Source organism: Lycorma delicatula, chromosome 11 (genome assembly GCF_047948215.1).
Source record: "Lycorma delicatula isolate Av1 chromosome 11, ASM4794821v1, whole genome shotgun sequence".
NCBI lineage: Eukaryota > Metazoa > Arthropoda > Insecta > Hemiptera > Fulgoridae > Lycorma > Lycorma delicatula.
Window position 1 is genome coordinate 67,113,203 of NC_134465.1, and position 14,613 is coordinate 67,127,815.

The following is a 14,613-nucleotide window of genomic DNA, read 5'->3' on the forward strand; positions in this document are numbered from 1 at the left end:
ATTTATCCTGTGATGCATATCTAATACCTTCTTTATGGAAAGATATCGTTAACCATACGCACCACTCTGGCACATTATTTAATTCTAATCCACTTTTACTTAGGCATTCATAGGCTGCTTATAAATCTCCCTCATAGTATTTAGTGAGTAATTGTAAACTTTTATTTAAAAATTTACTTGCTAATTTTGTCAATAAGTTAGTTTGAGTTCTTTATATAATGAGTTTCTTGAACTGTTAAGTTTCGGTTTAATTATTAGTTCTATTATAACGATTAACAATGTTCCTTTTAATTAAGTATTTTGGATAAATGGTCTTGCTTTCTTAGATCAATAAATAAATAGATACACAAGTTCTTTAAAGTCGCTCTTTTCCACTTTTTTCAGTCATAAAATTGAATTATACCATTGTTATAGAATAACTGTTAATTAGATAGTATGTTTTTTCTTAATGCTACTAAATAAATAAATTTTTGTTACTAACAGTACATATATAATACTAACATTGTTCTTTTTATCTTTTGTTGCAGGTACGACAACGATTACTTACATAGGTTAAGAGTGAACAGCGTTAATGTGGCTTAACTAATTAGTTTTATAATAACAATTAAAGGGAGGACTACTTACTTTGTATCTGGTGCTCCTTTTCTAGTAGGATTAAGTTTCTTTTTCAGGTAATTATATATTTTTGTTTTGTTTTGTAAACATGTGCATGTTAGAGTAAATTTGCATGTTAGAATTAAAGAAAAATCACGTTTCCCCAGTAGGCCCCTCAGTAGGTTGTAATTATTTTTTAATTATGTTATATGTGTAGTGTTTTTTTACAGGTTCATTATATATTTTAAGTTAGAATTAAGTATGTTAAGTCGCGTTCGCGTTCCATACCCCACCCACAGTAGGCCCAATTATAAAGTGAGATATTATTTTAAATATGTTTTTTATTTATTTAAGATTAGATTAAGTGCATGCTGTTAAGCCATGTTAACCTGTAGGGAATTTTCCGAAGTAATGTTTTATTTATTATGTATGTATATTTCAAGTTCATCAAACTGTATTTTTAACAATTGCCTTGATATTTTTACTAATTTTGTTTCAGAATATTTAAGTTTGTTTCAGCTATCGATCATGGTAATATTTTAACTAATCAATGATGAAAAAAATGGTGTGATGAAGAATAAAAAGAGGAAAAATGGATTCCAAAAGAATTAAAATATTAATAATTTGTTAATTTGTATTAATTTATTTTATTATTTTTATACTAATTTTTTTCCAGAGTGTTTCAAGTCTGTTTCAGGCATAGAAAACTGCGATATTTTAACTAATTAATGCTGGAACAACACACTAAAGTGATGCTTAGAAAATTGTACATGTGATGAATATATAACAAAAAATAAGATGAAAAGGCTAATTTCAAAAGTCAAAATGATGATCAGATTAAGATTAACACAATCAACAGCTAGATGACATAAGTGAGTATAATTTTAAATTTAATTAGATTATAGGAAAACAATGTAAAAACCTCATGATCAGATTTATTTTACAAAATAAGTGAAGGGGTTTTTTTTTAAAAGACAGTTTTAATTTTTGACATCATAAATGGTAAAACATTTCACAGAATACTGCATTTGAGTTTAAACAGTTTTAGTAAAAATAAACAAGTATAATTAATTAGCCTTATTTATTAATTAAAATGGACTTGTGAAGAGTTTTACTACATGGAGCATTTTATGTGTCTGAAGATGAATCAGTGGCAATAGTTTTAAATTGAATTTTCTCAATAATTATTTATAACGATTTTGCCCAATACTATATTTTAGATGTTGTTGCTGTTACCCTATTTTTAGTAGTAAAAGAGTTGCTGAATTCACTATAAGACACATTATATTAATCATGTAAGCATTTTAAATCTGTATTTGCCATAGTCTAGTACAAGTTTTATTTTATGTCACATTAAAGATGGGCTCTCTCTTTTTCTGTTTAGGTTCCAGAACCACCATAAGATATTACTTCAGAGGATGAATGAGGATCATATGTATGAATGTAAATGAAGTGTAGTTTTGTACAGCCTCAGGTCGACCATTCCTGAGATGTGTGGTTAATTGATACCCAACTACCAAAGAACACCAGTATCCACAATTTACTATTCAAACCCGTATAATAGTAACTCCCTTTACAAGGATTGAACCTTAAAACTCTCAAATTCAAAATCAGATGATTTGCGATGATGAGTTAACCACTAGACCAGTTCTGGGCTATTTAAAGATGGGCTGCTTTCCACCAACATCAATGCTAACCTGGTAAGTTAACTATTATTTAGCAAACTCACTGGACCCCCTCTTATATGCAATTGGTGGTTTGCATTCTGTTATGTGAGTTTTGTTTTCATGATATTAAAAATTGCTAATCTGAACAGAAGGCTGAACAAATACTTGGAAACTATAACAAACTTATACCAAACAGTATAAGTGGTTGTTAATGAGGCAAAGCAAAATTTGATTGGCATATTTTCAAATGAACTTTGAAATAAAAAAAACAAACATGGGCTTTGTATGTCTTCTGTATATCTTGTGCAGAAAATTTAATACAGTGATACAAAGGGATTCATTCATCTATGCTGTTTGGTATTCGAATGATATAGTGTAAAAAACAAAATCATTTCAATTTTTTGTTTGCAAAATATCTGTAGTTAACAAGAAATATGCTATTCAGTTCATTAATCTGCCATCGAAATAAGACCTGTGCTTCATGGACAGGATACTCCTATTTTAAGACTTCAATCTGTGTTACAAGACAATAAGATTTTATCCACCTAGCATATAGAAAAAATTGACACAATTTCTTCACCGGCCTTTGAAGATTAGAATCTATAGCCAACCAAAGATGAAGGATTTTGTTCACAATTTGGTTCTTACTAAATAAATTAATAACTTTTAGGATCAATATTGAAAGGATAAATATTCTATTTTCTGGCAGAAATTCTACTGATACAGAGATAAAAGGAAAAATTCTGACTTTTGAGCAGACCTTGTCTTGAACGGTCAGTCATCTAGAAATAATTTATTATCAAACACGTTGTGTTTATTTATTGACTTAAAATAGTCTAAAGGATATTCTTGAGATGGAAACAGGTTTACTTCAGTATCAACCTCCAGGTCCACCATTAGGTATTACAATATCCATGTAAAGAGATTTACCTTAATTGTTTTACCCTATATTGACTAAAAGCAAATAAATATACTGAACATTGTGAACTATAATGTGAAACTATGAGGTATTTTTTGGGCCAGCAAAGGGGGTGCTCTAAATTTTCACGCTTATTGTATAAATGAGATAATAAATCTAGGGAAGAACATTGGGTGATTACAAAATGGTTCTTCCCCAATAAAAAAAATTAGTGCCAGGAATGGAAAAGGCAGTAAGTAAAAATAAACAAGTATAATAGGCTAGATGACAGTAAGGGAAAACCTGATAGAATTTTGCTTTCTACAATTGGTCTTAGTCTAAAAATATTGAAAATGAACCTAATTTGTTAATTTATTTAATATTAACTTTAATATACTTAGCCCGGAACATTAAGTTCGTTAAATAAATAATTAAATACAGTTAAATAAACAATTTGTTTGGAGTTTTAATGGTAATACTTTCACACTGAGGCACTTTATAGTACTTGTAGAACTTGGAATTCATTTTAGACTTTGTAATTTTCGCAACATCTTAAAGACTCCACTAAACATCTGATTTTTTTGTAAGCCGTGGCATCATACGAGGGGCCATGACAGTTTGGAGAGTTTTAGCAGGAAAATTTTAATTGGTTTATAAAAATGCAGAATACATTGTGTAAATGATCGTTTGTGTATTATAATGTTTATATTTTAGTGAAATAGACCATAAGGTATAATATAAACCGGTTTTTCAAAAACAGTCAACTAGCCTATTAACACAGGCTTATTTGTTAACAATAGATTTGTGAAGATTTTTGTTATGTGGAACATTTTATGTGTCGCAAGGTGAGTCAGGTGTACTAGTTTTAAATTTAATTTTTTTTTACTAGTTTGAAAATATTTTGCACAAGGGATTTTTATAAAAAAAAAAATCACAACATTTTTTTCTGTCTGGCCATTTTAGGCGCAACAGATTGTGAAAAGAATTAAATGTCAGTTCTCCTTTTTTCAAATTTTTTTCTAATATCTCTTTTCACTAAGTTACTCAGTTTATTTTAATAAGTGCACCAATTCAATAGTCCTACAAATAAGTTTGGGGAAGAATACTAGTAATCCAAGTAGAAAGTTCTTTTCTGTTTTAGGAGATCTTTAGTTACAACAAAGACCAACTGTTCACTAACTTTGAAATTTCTGATAGGGTTTACTTGATTTTTTTTTTAGACATAAATTGCATAAAGAGAGACAAAACATTAAAATCAGAAACTCTAGCTCCAGAACAACATACAGGAAAACCTAACAAGATAAAGAATAAAAAATGATCAAATTATAAGAAAATGTTTTGGTACGAGTAGAATCATGGATAGAATCTGTAATGAAAAACTAAACCAGTTTTGACATCTTAAAAAAAAATGCAATGTGAGAAGTTAGCTAAATAATTCAAGCAAAACAGAAAAGCAGCAAATACCATATTTTTGAATATGATACAAGTGTAGAATTAGATTATTATCCTGCTTCCAGCTATTCTACGATTCATTTTTTTTTCAGTTCTTTTATTTTTCAGAAAACTTTAACCCTATCTTGAAAAGGCCCAGAAAAAAATTTTCTGGGGCAACACCGCCACTAATTTTAGCTACAAGCTGCCACTGATAATTGTAAATATATATATATATATATACATATATATTTATAAATATTATTAAATTAATAATATTTATTAATATAAATAAATAATTAAATAATTTTTACTTTTTAATTAAATTTTTTAACATTTATTAATTTGTTGTTACTTTTTTTTATTATAAAAATACTTTAGTGTTTATCATTATTTTTAAAGTATTTATAAAAGAAATACTCAGAATATAAAGAACCAAATTAATTAATTAATTTATCTTTTAGTAAAGAAAAATTTTCTCTTAATTTATTATTAATCAAAAAATGTATAAAAAGTTATTAATAAACATAATTAAATATTAAAACATGAATATTCCATTCTGTTCAGATTCAAAACAGTAAACATAAAATGATGTGATAAAGAATACTATTTTATTTCTTTTTATTAAAAAATGTTCATTTTAATATTCAGTCTTCTTTCCTTTTCTCATCAGATGGTGGATTATTTATTGTTTTAATTTTTGTAGCGTTGATAATATTTTTTTAAAAATTCACGGCCAACTGGCAGATCTTCCTAATAAATCTATCAATAATCCAACTTTCTTCTTAAATCTGGAATCCTACCTGTAGATTCCAACAAAGGATATTTGCTAAAATATTTCTTTTTTAAAATAGTTTATTATACTCTATTCACATATTATTTTTTCTAACTTCTTTGGTTGATCCTGCTTTTTTAGTTTAATATCAATCTGAGTGAATGAAAAGTCTTCATCGGTGGTGATTTAACAGTTTATATACTGGCCACCTTCATGTTTTGTAGTGGTATTTACATCGGCATTCATTTTCAAAAAAAAAAAAAAAATCCCCTTATGTCATAAAAAATTTGTTTTCTTGTCTAGTACCTCATACTATCAGTTCTCTGAATGAACTTAGGTGATCTTGTTTCACAGCTGTATGATATTAGATACTGTGAACTTGAAGATCAGTTGTCACTTCCACACTAGTTTCCGGTTATGTCAATGTAACTTTGTTTTGTTCCTATTCTGTTCTGTATATGTATTGCTGAAGGTAATCAATTTCTTTTTTATGGAAAATTTTATACAACCGAATTTCTTCTTGCTTATTTTCTTGCTTCCTAACTACTTCCTATCCATTCTATTGTAATGTCCATGTGAAATGTGAATTTGATTTCTGGGGTGATCTCTCGTCTTGTACTTTGGACAAATTTATATAATTTCAAGTAAAGCTTAAGACCAAATGGCAAAATATAAATACACTGGTATTATTCAAATTAGAATGCGGTGTTGACAGCTTAATAAAAAAAGGAATATCATTGTTGCTACACTGCACATGTTAAACTATAGCAATAATTGTGGTAGTCTTCTAGACCATCATTGACTTAATGAAAAACTAAAAAATCTACTACAGGAAGCAGGTACATTATATACTGCTTCATCAGTATTTTTCTAAAGAGAAAAAATGTTTAACTTATGAAGTAAAAAAACTGGAATACCAGATTTAACTGAATAAAAATAATTTAATAATAATAAAAAACTAAAAAAATATTAACAAATCGTATATCATACAGGTAATTAATTAACTTTACAGATAATGTCCATCATTTTGGTAACAATGTGAGTTGCTTTGCACCTTATTTATAGTTTTAAAGATATATATAAATAAATTCTGAACAATTGAAGTAAAATCTCTCTGTAGGAATATATTCAATACTTTTCAAACATCTCATTTATATGAGTTATAAATTCACCAAAATAGAAAATAATGTTGATATTGTACACATTCTATAACGTATTGTGTTCAGTAGAACACATAATTACATATTAAATGAATAAGCACAATTAAATACAATACAGTTTTTAATCACATTCTAAGTGTATCTCTTCCTAACTTGAAAAAAAAATTAAGATAAAAAGTTTCTTAATTCCACAAAGTTAAAACTATCGATAAACATGACGACACAAAAGCTATATACATGAATCTATTTGTTTTATATTTAACAGATACCTACCTTATGGCATTATTACATTCAAAAAGAATTCTTTTTAATTAGAACATTTGGAGAATTTGGAGGACAGTATTCAACTTATCTAAAAGGTGGTAGTTATTGTTTTCCTTTCGTATTTGGCATCTACAATTTCCCTCTTTAGTGTCTGTCAGGTTTGCAACCATTCTTACACTCTACTGTTGCTGGTACCTGTTTTCCATGACTTAAATTTGCTGGTGGAAGCATTCCCTGTGCTTGTCACGGATTGTGCAGAGATTGTACGAAAAGAAATCCAGGTGCGAATCCAAGAAATAAACTTTAGGGACATATTACACATGTTTGTACAACTGTAGCATTTTTCCATAATGTCCAAAATAGTTCAGAAATTTAAAATTTACTAAAAGGTTTTGGACAACACTTTTAATTGATCTCCACAAAGACTTTTTGACTTTACTTAACAGTTGTTTGAATTGTCCATCTCTAATCAATGTTCTTTATCAGGAACCCACAAAAATTCCTTCCTTGATTTAAGTGTTGCTCAAGCGAGGACATTTTTATTTACAATAATGAAATCCAGTACCATTTTTATGCATTGCCTTAACAGAGTTTTTGAAAATTTTATGTGGAATGGATGTAGAAAATCATTTTCAAGTTAACTAGTAAGGGATGTAAAACACTTTTCTGTCCAGGCATAAATGCTTCACGCTTTGGTTATTAATTCCTTATTTATAATGATTTGTTTTGCCCCTGCTGCCTCATTTGCACAGAAAGCAACAAAATTTAATGCAGCTGAATTGCAAACCATTAAAAACGCAATAAATTAAACGGCAACATATAGTTCAGTGGTACTTGGGAATCTGCTAATTTGTAAAGGGGGCAGTTCACTAGAACTAATGAATTTTTTCTAATTGGATTTTCATATATTCTTATCTTTCTTTCATATTAGTTGCATCTGCTAATGGCACAGAAGGATAATTTTTGCCGTTGTGCAAAAGGATAGTTTTTAAACTAATTTTCAAAGAATCTATGAACAATCTTCTTTCTGTAAAGTTGTGTTCATTATGCAGTGTATCCATCATGGCACAAATATTGTGTCAGAACACTAAACTATTTTTCTGTCAGAATGTTAATCTTGAAACTCTTCCTGATAACAATGAAATAAATACATTTCATGTTAGTTTGGAGAAGATTCCGGCCTAGATCCCATAAGCTTGGCTTGTTTCTTTCACAAATTCAAATCCCGAAGAAGATCATAATTCACTTTGATACCTAATAAGATTCAGGGCTAGAGGATTCTGCTTCAAAAGCAGGACCTTCTTGCTCCTCTTGTCAGACTTCAGTGATTACCTCATATTCTGATTAATTTTCTAAAGTTAAAAGTGTTGGAGGTTGCGGTACTGGTAAATCGTCCCCATGAGGTGCCTTCTAATATCAGATGGTGTATGTTTGGATTTACAAGCTATTCTTTTATTTTTGTAATACAGAAATAAAAGTCCAACGATCTTGTAGTTCATACCACATGTTAATATGGCAAAATTCATGTGCCAATTATCCCTAGCCCAGACAGTGAGATATTTCACACAGGTTTAACAGTAGATGTGATGGGATCAGTTCTTACCTTGATCTCCAACTTTAATGCCGGAATTTACTTCATAACTTTTTTAATTAATGTAGTTAAACATAATAGTTGTTCTTCAAGCATCGAATCCCCACACTTGTAACAGAAGTTTGGGTCATTTACACACTTCTTGGCATATTTATTCTCTTAACGCAACACACTTGACACAGTACCTGTAAATCACAAAACAGAATGAAACCACTGTATGTGCATACGCAGTGAATGTTTAAACAATATTGGTGTGTTAATTGAATCACTCTGAAGACTGCTCTCTACTGATGTGTTAGAACCTACTGTACATGAATCAATCATCCAAATACAGCTGTTGCCTTCATAATATATTTGTATTCACTCTCAATTAGAAATCATTTAAAATATTCTTTTATGTACGTAAGTTATCCCTAAAAAATACATAGAATTCTACTTAAAAATATGTAGAAATATATTACTTAGAAGTACATAAAAAATATACTTCAAAAAATCTTATAACAGTAGATGGTGGAAAAATTTTGATTGCATTTTTTTGATTCAGTATAAAATTTACATCAGAAAAACAATAAAACTTTCATTTAACAAAACCGTGTTTATTAGTGAAATTGGATCATAATAAACTTAATGCAATATTTAATTTTTTTTATTAATCATTCTGGCAAATCTTCTTAAACCATACAACATACTATTACTGCTACTACTACATTACTGTATAAGTTGTCAACATATTTATCCTGTGATGCATATCTAATACCTTCTTTATGGAAAGATATCGTTAACCATACGCACCACTCTGGCACATTATTTAATTCTAATCCACTTTTACTTAGGCATTCATAGGCTGCTTATAAATCTCCCTCATAGTATTTAGTGAGTAATTGTAAACTTTTATTTAAAAATTTACTTGCTAATTTTGTCAATAAGTTAGTTTGAGTTCTTTATATAATGAGTTTCTTGAACTGTTAAGTTTCGGTTTAATTATTAGTTCTATTATAACGATTAACAATGTTCCTTTTAATTAAGTATTTTGGATAAATGGTCTTGCTTTCTTAGATCAATAAATAAATAGATACACAAGTTCTTTAAAGTCGCTCTTTTCCACTTTTTTCAGTCATAAAATTGAATTATACCATTGTTATAGAATAACTGTTAATTAGATAGTATGTTTTTTCTTAATGCTACTAAATAAATAAATTTTTGTTACTAACAGTACATATATAATACTAACATTGTTCTTTTTATCTTTTGTTGCAGGTACGACAACGATTACTTACATAGGTTAAGAGTGAACAGCGTTAATGTGGCTTAACTAATTAGTTGTATAATAACAATTAAAGGGAGGACTACTTACTTTGTATCTGGTGCTCCTTTTCTAGTAGGATTAAGTTTCTTTTTCAGGTAATTATATATTTTTGTTTTGTTTTGTAAACATGTGCATGTTAGAGTAAATTTGCATGTTAGAATTAAAGAAAAATCACGTTTCCCCAGTAGGCCCCTCAGTAGGTTGTAATTATTTTTTAATTATGTTATATGTGTAGTGTTTTTTTACAGGTTCATTATATATTTTAAGTTAGAATTAAGTATGTTAAGTCGCGTTCGCGTTCCATACCCCACCCACAGTAGGCCCAATTATAAAGTGAGATATTATTTTAAATATGTTTTTTATTTATTTAAGATTAGATTAAGTGCATGCTGTTAAGCCATGTTAACCTGTAGGGAATTTTCCGAAGTAATGTTTTATTTATTATGTATGTATATTTCAAGTTCATCAAACTGTATTTTTAACAATTGCCTTGATATTTTTACTAATTTTGTTTCAGAATATTTAAGTTTGTTTCAGCTATCGATCATGGTAATATTTTAACTAATCAATGATGAAAAAAATGGTGTGATGAAGAATAAAAAGAGGAAAAATGGATTCCAAAAGAATTAAAATATTAATAATTTGTTAATTTGTATTAATTTATTTTATTATTTTTATACTAATTTTTTTCCAGAGTGTTTCAAGTCTGTTTCAGGCATAGAAAACTGCGATATTTTAACTAATTAATGCTGGAACAACACACTAAAGTGATGCTTAGAAAATTGTACATGTGATGAATATATAACAAAAAATAAGATGAAAAGGCTAATTTCAAAAGTCAAAATGATGATCAGATTAAGATTAACACAATCAACAGCTAGATGACATAAGTGAGTATAATTTTAAATTTAATTAGATTATAGGAAAACAATGTAAAAACCTCATGATCAGATTTATTTTACAAAATAAGTGAAGGGGTTTTTTTTTAAAAGACAGTTTTAATTTTTGACATCATAAATGGTAAAACATTTCACAGAATACTGCATTTGAGTTTAAACAGTTTTAGTAAAAATAAACAAGTATAATTAATTAGCCTTATTTATTAATTAAAATGGACTTGTGAAGAGTTTTACTACATGGAGCATTTTATGTGTCTGAAGATGAATCAGTGGCAATAGTTTTAAATTGAATTTTCTCAATAATTATTTATAACGATTTTGCCCAATACTATATTTTAGATGTTGTTGCTGTTACCCTATTTTTAGTAGTAAAAGAGTTGCTGAATTCACTATAAGACACATTATATTAATCATGTAAGCATTTTAAATCTGTATTTGCCATAGTCTAGTACAAGTTTTATTTTATGTCACATTAAAGATGGGCTCTCTCTTTTTCTGTTTAGGTTCCAGAACCACCATAAGATATTACTTCAGAGGATGAATGAGGATCATATGTATGAATGTAAATGAAGTGTAGTTTTGTACAGCCTCAGGTCGACCATTCCTGAGATGTGTGGTTAATTGATACCCAACTACCAAAGAACACCAGTATCCACAATTTACTATTCAAACCCGTATAATAGTAACTCCCTTTACAAGGATTGAACCTTAAAACTCTCAAATTCAAAATCAGATGATTTGCGATGATGAGTTAACCACTAGACCAGTTCTGGGCTATTTAAAGATGGGCTGCTTTCCACCAACATCAATGCTAACCTGGTAAGTTAACTATTATTTAGCAAACTCACTGGACCCCCTCTTATATGCAATTGGTGGTTTGCATTCTGTTATGTGAGTTTTGTTTTCATGATATTAAAAATTGCTAATCTGAACAGAAGGCTGAACAAATACTTGGAAACTATAACAAACTTATACCAAACAGTATAAGTGGTTGTTAATGAGGCAAAGCAAAATTTGATTGGCATATTTTCAAATGAACTTTGAAATAAAAAAAACAAACATGGGCTTTGTATGTCTTCTGTATATCTTGTGCAGAAAATTTAATACAGTGATACAAAGGGATTCATTCATCTATGCTGTTTGGTATTCGAATGATATAGTGTAAAAAACAAAATCATTTCAATTTTTTGTTTGCAAAATATCTGTAGTTAACAAGAAATATGCTATTCAGTTCATTAATCTGCCATCGAAATAAGACCTGTGCTTCATGGACAGGATACTCCTATTTTAAGACTTCAATCTGTGTTACAAGACAATAAGATTTTATCCACCTAGCATATAGAAAAAATTGACACAATTTCTTCACCGGCCTTTGAAGATTAGAATCTATAGCCAACCAAAGATGAAGGATTTTGTTCACAATTTGGTTCTTACTAAATAAATTAATAACTTTTAGGATCAATATTGAAAGGATAAATATTCTATTTTCTGGCAGAAATTCTACTGATACAGAGATAAAAGGAAAAATTCTGACTTTTGAGCAGACCTTGTCTTGAACGGTCAGTCATCTAGAAATAATTTATTATCAAACACGTTGTGTTTATTTATTGACTTAAAATAGTCTAAAGGATATTCTTGAGATGGAAACAGGTTTACTTCAGTATCAACCTCCAGGTCCACCATTAGGTATTACAATATCCATGTAAAGAGATTTACCTTAATTGTTTTACCCTATATTGACTAAAAGCAAATAAATATACTGAACATTGTGAACTATAATGTGAAACTATGAGGTATTTTTTGGGCCAGCAAAGGGGGTGCTCTAAATTTTCACGCTTATTGTATAAATGAGATAATAAATCTAGGGAAGAACATTGGGTGATTACAAAATGGTTCTTCCCCAATAAAAAAAATTAGTGCCAGGAATGGAAAAGGCAGTAAGTAAAAATAAACAAGTATAATAGGCTAGATGACAGTAAGGGAAAACCTGATAGAATTTTGCTTTCTACAATTGGTCTTAGTCTAAAAATATTGAAAATGAACCTAATTTGTTAATTTATTTAATATTAACTTTAATATACTTAGCCCGGAACATTAAGTTCGTTAAATAAATAATTAAATACAGTTAAATAAACAATTTGTTTGGAGTTTTAATGGTAATACTTTCACACTGAGGCACTTTATAGTACTTGTAGAACTTGGAATTCATTTTAGACTTTGTAATTTTCGCAACATCTTAAAGACTCCACTAAACATCTGATTTTTTTGTAAGCCGTGGCATCATACGAGGGGCCATGACAGTTTGGAGAGTTTTAGCAGGAAAATTTTAATTGGTTTATAAAAATGCAGAATACATTGTGTAAATGATCGTTTGTGTATTATAATGTTTATATTTTAGTGAAATAGACCATAAGGTATAATATAAACCGGTTTTTCAAAAACAGTCAACTAGCCTATTAACACAGGCTTATTTGTTAACAATAGATTTGTGAAGATTTTTGTTATGTGGAACATTTTATGTGTCGCAAGGTGAGTCAGGTGTACTAGTTTTAAATTTAATTTTTTTTTACTAGTTTGAAAATATTTTGCACAAGGGATTTTTATAAAAAAAAAAATCACAACATTTTTTTCTGTCTGGCCATTTTAGGCGCAACAGATTGTGAAAAGAATTAAATGTCAGTTCTCCTTTTTTCAAATTTTTTTCTAATATCTCTTTTCACTAAGTTACTCAGTTTATTTTAATAAGTGCACCAATTCAATAGTCCTACAAATAAGTTTGGGGAAGAATACTAGTAATCCAAGTAGAAAGTTCTTTTCTGTTTTAGGAGATCTTTAGTTACAACAAAGACCAACTGTTCACTAACTTTGAAATTTCTGATAGGGTTTACTTGATTTTTTTTTTAGACATAAATTGCATAAAGAGAGACAAAACATTAAAATCAGAAACTCTAGCTCCAGAACAACATACAGGAAAACCTAACAAGATAAAGAATAAAAAATGATCAAATTATAAGAAAATGTTTTGGTACGAGTAGAATCATGGATAGAATCTGTAATGAAAAACTAAACCAGTTTTGACATCTTAAAAAAAAATGCAATGTGAGAAGTTAGCTAAATAATTCAAGCAAAACAGAAAAGCAGCAAATACCATATTTTTGAATATGATACAAGTGTAGAATTAGATTATTATCCTGCTTCCAGCTATTCTACGATTCATTTTTTTTTCAGTTCTTTTATTTTTCAGAAAACTTTAACCCTATCTTGAAAAGGCCCAGAAAAAAATTTTCTGGGGCAACACCGCCACTAATTTTAGCTACAAGCTGCCACTGATAATTGTAAATATATATATATATATATACATATATATTTATAAATATTATTAAATTAATAATATTTATTAATATAAATAAATAATTAAATAATTTTTACTTTTTAATTAAATTTTTTAACATTTATTAATTTGTTGTTACTTTTTTTTATTATAAAAATACTTTAGTGTTTATCATTATTTTTAAAGTATTTATAAAAGAAATACTCAGAATATAAAGAACCAAATTAATTAATTAATTTATCTTTTAGTAAAGAAAAATTTTCTCTTAATTTATTATTAATCAAAAAATGTATAAAAAGTTATTAATAAACATAATTAAATATTAAAACATGAATATTCCATTCTGTTCAGATTCAAAACAGTAAACATAAAATGATGTGATAAAGAATACTATTTTATTTCTTTTTATTAAAAAATGTTCATTTTAATATTCAGTCTTCTTTCCTTTTCTCATCAGATGGTGGATTATTTATTGTTTTAATTTTTGTAGCGTTGATAATATTTTTTTAAAAATTCACGGCCAACTGGCAGATCTTCCTAATAAATCTATCAATAATCCAACTTTCTTCTTAAATCTGGAATCCTACCTGTAGATTCCAACAAAGGATATTTGCTAAAATATTTCTTTTTTAAAATAGTTTATTATACTCTATTCACATATTATTTTTTCTAACTTCTTTGGTTGATCCTGCTTTTT

General features: G+C 28.3%; 3 long non-coding RNA genes across 5 annotated transcripts in view; 2 read left to right on the plus strand and 1 right to left on the minus strand.

The window, feature by feature from the left end:
- The window catches only part of LOC142332498 (uncharacterized), a 97,276-nt gene that overhangs the window by 6,512 nt on the left and 76,151 nt on the right, over positions 1-14,613 (minus strand). For all 3 annotated transcript variants that reach the window (XR_012758310.1, XR_012758311.1, XR_012758312.1), the window contains exon 7: positions 8,393-8,565. This is a non-coding gene — a long non-coding RNA (uncharacterized LOC142332498). The remainder of the gene's footprint in view (positions 1-8,392; positions 8,566-14,613) is intronic.
- On the plus strand, positions 1,400-4,581 carry LOC142332130 (uncharacterized). The gene is made up of 3 exons (XR_012758172.1): positions 1,400-1,466; positions 1,979-2,294; positions 4,380-4,581. It is a non-coding gene; the product is annotated as an uncharacterized LOC142332130 (long non-coding RNA).
- Positions 10,510-13,691, plus strand: LOC142332131 (uncharacterized). Its single transcript, XR_012758173.1, has 3 exons — positions 10,510-10,576; positions 11,089-11,404; positions 13,490-13,691. It is a non-coding gene; the product is annotated as an uncharacterized LOC142332131 (long non-coding RNA).